This window comes from Arachis duranensis, chromosome 2 (genome assembly GCF_000817695.3).
Source record: "Arachis duranensis cultivar V14167 chromosome 2, aradu.V14167.gnm2.J7QH, whole genome shotgun sequence".
In the NCBI taxonomy this organism is placed as follows: Eukaryota; Viridiplantae; Streptophyta; class Magnoliopsida; order Fabales; family Fabaceae; genus Arachis; species Arachis duranensis.
The window spans coordinates 82,336,990-82,344,838 of NC_029773.3; positions in this window are offsets into that span (position 1 = coordinate 82,336,990).

Below are 7,849 nucleotides of genomic sequence, written 5' to 3' on the forward strand. Positions count from 1 at the left end.
CTATTCTTGTAACAGGTTTTTGTTTTATTTTATTTCGATGGCTCTATGAGCTGCAATGCCTTCAAAAGGTAGCATTTATCAATCCAAGATGAGAAGAATTCACAAGAGTTAGTAGGATTAATGAACATTGTAAATTTATCTTAAATAAAATTAGTAGGACTCTTTTATCATGTGCTTAAAATGATCTTAATTAAATGAGGTTAAATTTGTGTTAATGTAAGAAATTTTCGTGAGATAAAGTTGGTAGTATTGACGATGATCCATTATCATGTGTTGCAACAAAAACCAGTATTTCTCAATTGCTTGAAGTGTATTATGTAGATATGTATTTCTTTGATTATTTTAAAATATGAGTGTATGTATATATACATTATAATATGTATATTACATATTGCAAGTTGTTTTGTAATTTTAGAAAATAGAGACTTTGGGAGAATTTTGAAAGGTTAATAAAAGTCTCAATTTCAAAATTTGTGAACAATGTCCAATTTTTTGAGAAGAATTTTCTTATCATCTCCGCAAACTTGCAAACACATTTTTAGAGAAGACTAAGTTTTGAATCCTTGTCAGCAATGGTGGATGGTTCCTAAAAGTTTATTTGTTTTAAGAGTATGTACAAACTCCTGATTTATTCTTAATTTTTTCCCTATAATTTGTATATGCAAAAAGTGGTCATTCGTAATTTTTTAAACATGAATTAAACATGTTGCAAAATATCTGAGTGCTTATCCAACTGACCATTATTAAACAGTAGTTATTTCTCGTGAACCACATGGATGTAGTGCAAATGCAAACTTAGGATTCTCGTTGGTTCTAATCTTAACCACAAACACGCGCGCACACACATGGTTCTAATCTTTACAACATACAAAGGAGTAAAATAAATAAATAAATAAATAAATAAGGTTTCAACTTTCAAGAACAAGTGTCACAGCCTATCTCTTGTTTCTTTCATTTCCCATCATTTCTTGTTTCATTCTAAAGAAAACATTAGGATAGGACAACAAAGTCCTTAAAGATCCAATTAGCAAATTGTTATGCCTGCCACGAAAAATTGCATTGATTGGATTGGATATAAACTCAATAAAACAAAAACATGTTTTTCGTATCAACATTATTGCATATATACATACTCGGAACAATCTTAGTAAGATAATGATAACATCCCATCAATCATTCAGCCATAAGTACTAGAAGGAGTATACATAAATAAACAAATATATAATTAATTTGAATTAGTTTAATAGTTAATTTATTAATTTATTTAAGTAAATGTGTATATAATAATTTATTAACTAATAATAAATTTTTAAATAAAATTTAAATATGATAGATTAATTTTTGATTTGTCAAACTAAAAAATATTGTAAAAAACCAAATAAACAAATATAAATAATTGAATAAATAAGTACGACAAAGAATAGTTGTGGAAGCAAATGTTAAACCTAGTTGGAATTAGGACAAGAGCAATGTTAAGGGTCAGCAATTTTTGTGATTGTTAGCCATCAACTAGCCATCAATGATGATTTGATGGTGTGAGATTTCATCCAATGGCTCACCTTCCTCTGCTGGTTACATGCTGGCCAAAATTCAATAAAACTGCTGGTCCCCTAGACTTTTTCTTAGGACAATTTAATGAAAGTATGAGCTTATCAACCACATCGTATATGTATATATAGCAGAAACAGAAGCTGAACATATATGTAATAACAACTAACAATAGAAGAATTATGTTATCTTGGGCAGATGATTTACTTTTTTTTTAAGTCTTTTTATAAAATTAAGTTTAATTAAATTAATAAATAATAAGACTTAAAATAATAATAGTTATAACTGATTTTTATTATGTTATATCAATTTGATTAGACTTAATTAATAAAAAAAAATTAAATGTATAATATTTTTTTTTTTGCAATTTCTTTAATAGATATTGAGCATTTGTATGAAAACAAATATTACGTGATACTTTTATACGTAGTTCTAGTCATTTTACAATTTAAGACTTTTAAATTTCTTCTCCGATCCCCATAACACACTATTACTGATATTTGTTAACAATAATAGTACTTCGTTTGAAGGCTGATATTGTAAGAACACAATTTTTTTCTTTATTTAAAGTCTTGTGATTTTGATGTCATCCATATATAATTACAGAATAATACAATATAGTTAATAATATTTATCATTTTAAGTCCACATTTGATTTACAAATATATTTTCATAACTCATTTTGACTGTGGCCGTATGGAGTTCCGAACAAAGTAGGCTGGTATGGTGTGTAATAGAAAGTGAGAACCTCAAGGAATCACAGCTGAACCAGTCTGCACTAGGTTGGAGTTTGTCGAAGGTGTAGAAAATAATATAGCAACAAAAGAAATTGCGTTAGAAATGTGGGCACATTTTAATGAGAAGATGATCATGATGCTCGTTGAGACTGGTATAGATACTTACACAAATAGTAACAATGTGGTAGGGAGAACAGTGATTAAAAAGGAGATAAAGAGTTTGAATGGTACTTGTGCCACCGCAAATAAGTTAAACGGGAGTATGAAGATGAACACTGCTCAAAGTAGGAAGCGGAAGAATCAGATGTAGGGGTTAAAAATTCAATAATAAATGAAAATTGCTTTGAAGAATAAGGGGATTTAAGGAACTTGGAAGACTCTGGACGTTCTGGAAAGGATGTAAATAGTGAGACGAATCTAGAAAAGTAAGGAGGAAGTTGGGAAGATTATTTGGTTAAAAATAGAGTGGCTTGAGATTTGGCAGTAGAATCAGGAGCTATTCTTTATGACGAGGGAGAAGATATTATGGCTATTCTTCAAGTTCAGAATGAAGAAAATGCACAGAAAAAGAAACAAGCCAAACAAAAGAAGAAACTAAGGAGTCGTCTTAAAAATCGAAATAAAATGTGTAATACAATGCTTAAATTATTTACAGATGTGAGGGGTTTAGGGTTTAAAGTTGGAAATGATGAAAAATTTTAAGAGGAAAAATAAGGTAAACATGTTAGGATTGATAGAAACGAAGAAATAGGTGGTGATTAAGTTTGATGCAGTAGGTTAGAAATTTGTAGGATTAGATGATGCTTCTGGGGTGTTTATTGTTGATGTGGGACGACATGATGTTTAAGTCAAATAATTGTTATAAAGGGGAGAGATGGTTGTATGTAGAAGGGGTGTTGACGAATAATAGTTTCAATTGTGTGTTTTGCTTGGTGTACGGTGCGCATGTCAAAGAGGACAAACTGACTGTGTGGAAAGAGTTAAACTTTATCTCTGGGTTATGTCAAGTCCCAATTTGCTATATGGATAACTTTAATGAGGTTGTGACAGTGGATGAGAAGAAAAGAGTCAGTATATTAACAGCAGCAGCAGAAGATTTTAGAAGTTGGATATATGATATGAAGTTGGTGAATTAGAGCTGAATGACCATAAATTTACTTAGTTCAAGGGCCAATCGTGCAATCGAATTTATCGGGTGTTAGTTAGCGTGGAATGGGTTGAAGAGTTTTCTAAGACGTGGCTTAAAGGTAAGCAGAGAAGTTTATCGGATCATTATCCGTTGATGGGCTTTGTGTTATCATCTAAAATACTTAACTGGAAATGAATGATAGGATATTTAGGAATCAAGAAGCAGGTATTGTGAAAGTTATCAACAAGTCGATTATGAGCTACAAAGAGTGGGCTGATTTTGATCCTTCTAGTTGTTGATGGCAATGTTGAAAATGACTACAGTTTAATTTTCTGTTTTATTATCTAGTAGCAAAAGTATATGGAACCAAAAGGTTACCAGCTAAAAATTAAACAAAACTACATTAATTTATATTAACAATTAATTTTAAATATTTTAAATTCAAAATTTAAAAAATTTAAAATTAATTAAGTAAACCTAATTGAAACCTATAAAAATCTTCCTCTTCTCTCTTGCATTAACCTACCCGCCTCCAACAATCACACACACAAACCTCTCTCTTTGTTGGGAATAATACACCATTTCCCCTTGAGAAAATACCTTTCACAGAGAAATAAAATAGACACAATCACAACTCAAGAATTTAATGTGGAAACTCCAATTACTGGAGAAAAAACCACGGCCGTTGCCAAATGAAAACCAGAGAATATCACTATGTGAAAATTATTACAACACATAGACTTCTTTCTCTCTAACACCGACACCCCAGTACACCCACACTCTCAAAGCAAATATTTAACTACACCTCACAACACTCTCTAATCAAAAGGTATAGAGGAAAAGAAAAGTCAGATACAAGTTTTAAGTGTTTCTAACTGGTGCAAAAAATATGGAGAACTTAGCCTCATATTTATAGCCTAGACCACCCACTCCATTTGCTATCATAAGCAATGTGGGACTAATTCAACCAAATTCTAACAATCTCCACCTTGATTGAAATAGTCACACATCTTCAGCTTCCACCGACAATTCTTTGCTGCCATTGTCTATATCGACAATCATAGTTCAGAGAACTATCATACTCCACCATGAAAGTATACTCACTTGGAATTAGACCACTCCAAGCATTTCGCTTTGGTACAGATCGAAACCTTGCTGAAAATTCATGGTGCAACTTCCAAATTGGCTTTTCTTGGAAGTTCTTCAGCCATCGACATAACTCCGCCACACACCTTGCATCTCAACGCCAACCAATGCCCATGTGTAATTGTGGACCCGATTGCCACAACTTATCCTTATCCATGGTAGTGCGGTAATACCATGAGGATACTTCTTGTCTTCTAGAGAACATCATCTTCTCTCATAGAGAGAGCAATATTGCAAGTATCATATTGAGAGCCTTTTTCTGAAACCACATTACCTGGACAATTTCTCTTTACATGCCCAGGCTTTCCACATTTCCAGCATGTTACACTCCTTCCACGATTTTCTTTTTCATAATTGTCACCTCTAGCTACAAGCGTCAAATCTGATGAAGTGCTACCCTCATTTTTCATTCTTCTTTCTTCAACAATGAGCTTACTGGCAACTTCTTCAAAATTCAGAGTTTCCTTCCCATACATTAAAATAGGTTTGATATATTCATAGGAAGAAGGGAGAGACAATATAAGCCTCAGTGTCTTATCTTCATCATCAATTTTCACTCCAATTGCCTCTAATTCAGAGACAATACCATTGATAGCACTAAGATGGTCGGAGATTTTCACATTGTGATCCATGCGTAGATTATGGAACTGCTCCTTCAATAACAACCGATTTGAGATGCCCTTTACCTGATACAACCCTTTGAGTTTATCCCAAAGTTTCTTGGCTATTTTCATTCCTTGCACATTTGCAAGAACATTCTTAGCCAAACACAGGCGAATAGCACTTGCAGCTCTCAAATCTAGTTCCTCCCATTCTTCATCTTTCATACCAGAGATCTTCTCCTTCAACGCCTTGTGCAAACCTGATTGTATTAACACATCCTTGACTTGTATTTGCCACAAGCCAAAATTGATTCTTCCATCAAATTTCTCCATTTCAAGCTTCACAGCACTTGAATATCCTGACATTATTGCAACCGTATACTGGAATAGTATAACTCAACTGTAGACCGTGCATTAGGAAGGGTTCCCAGGAAAGAGAGGTGGGTCACAATGGACACACTTAAATACCGGGTCTTTCCTTAGCCAGAACCTTTCCAAACTGCACTCTCACAGTGTCACACTGCCTTCCAGCAACAAAAACAGCAACCAAAGATCAACCTCAAGCTACAGGACAAAATTCTTTTCTGATGTGGAAGGTCAGACTAGGCTGCAACCACAGAGCATACTAAGAATAAATCACACCGAACCGAAGTTCTGATACCACTTGTTGGGAATAATACACCATTCCCCTTTTAGAAAATACCTTTCATAGAGAAATAAAATAAACACAATCACAATACAAGAATTTTAACGTGAAAACTCCAATTACTGGAGAAAAAACCACGGCCGTTGCCAAATGACAACCAGAGAATATCACTATGTGAAAATTGTTACAACATATAGACTTCTTTCTCTCTAACACCGGCACCCCAGTATACTCACACTCTCAAAGCAAATATTTAACTACACCTCACAACACTCTCTAATCAAAAGGTATAGAGGAAAAGAAAAGTCAGATACAAGCTTTAAGTATTTTCGACTGGTGCAAAAAATATGGAGAACTTAGCCTCATATTTATAGCCTAAGTCACCCACTTAAAGTTTATCTTACAACGCAAACATAGTAGTGATTGCCATCAACACGTTCACGTTCGGCATCTTCCGAATGCACTCTTTAATCACTGGAATCGCCGCCATTTCTTCTCCTAATAACACAGCGTGAAACCACAACAGAGGTCCCGGTCGCCGTGGTAGGAAAGGGCGACCGAGTCGCTCCAGCCACCGGCGACGGTGGTCGAGGGCTTCGGGAAATGTGCCACCTCAAGTGGAGCCAAATCAGCGGCGAGAGAACATAGGTTAAGGTTCTATGTACGTTGTACAGTAGCAAATCCTTCTTCATTGAATACGTCATTGTTTCTTCTTCAGCTTCAGCTACTACTACTACTACTACAGACTGGATTGAAGTATTTGGTGGGCGAGGGTGTATGATAGAGGTCCAAGGAAGAAGCATATTAATTGGGCCTATGGGTGTATGTTACACACATGATCTTAGGCAAAAGGAGTCCTTAAATAATTACAGAAATATAAAAAAACATTCATTTAATATGAAAAAAAACATCCTAATACTTAACAAAAAAAACATTTAGTTATATTTTAGCAAAAATAATTAAATATCTATAAAATAAAAAATGAAATTCTTAAAGAAATAGAGACATTCATATTTGCAATACAAAAAAATTCGAAAAATATATAAAATAATATCCATTTAGTATGAAAAAGAAACATTTTGATACTTAGCAGAAGAAACATCTATATATATATATTAACTCGTAGAGATTTTGAATTCGCTCAGAGGTATTTGGCTGATTTTTGGCTAATACCTAGCATTGCTCTATCTAGTAACTTTGTACTTTTTAGGTTCTAGCTGTTCCACTTTATTGTGTTGAATTTTTTGTTTTTTTAAAATACCTTAAAATTTAAATTTTAAATATTGATTTAAAATATTAATTAATATTCCAAAATAAATACCAACTCCTAACATTTTTTCATAATTAAAGAACTTAAAATATCTTATGATAGGACACATTAATTATTGTAGAAACATAAGAGGTGAGTTAATTATTGAGGGAAAGATGCTTATCTGCAAGAACTACCATCCGCGTACACAAAACACAACTCATTATGTTCTCTGGAAAAGTTAAGTGAGAGTTTAATTATTTTTAATCGACGTTATGAAATTTACCCATGATAAAATTTATAAATTTAATAATAATTAATTTTTTATTTTATTATTTTACAAATTTTATTATTTTATTAAAAGTTTTTTTTTTCAAACAGAACATATATAACACGGTACTTAGGTATCATTTGATTATTAGTGATTATGTTAATTAGAGATATGAACACGGTAATATATTCCTGATGGTGGTGGATGATTCTAAGGGTGAGGATAGTGGTGATGGTGGTAATATTGGTGAATGATGTATAATTTTTTAAGAAAATAAAAATAAATATTAGGTATATATTTGGGACGTTTAAATTAATTTATGTCTTATCTATTATAATTTTACCAAATACTATACACAAAGATTAATACTTTTTGTCTACAGTATATATTTCTCTATTTATTATGACTCAACTCAATGAATTATTGAATTCATGCTTTAACTAAAAGGTACCTTATATACAACCAATTTTGTACCACAATATTATCCACGAGGGAGTGTTGGCTTCTTCCAAACTTCCCAT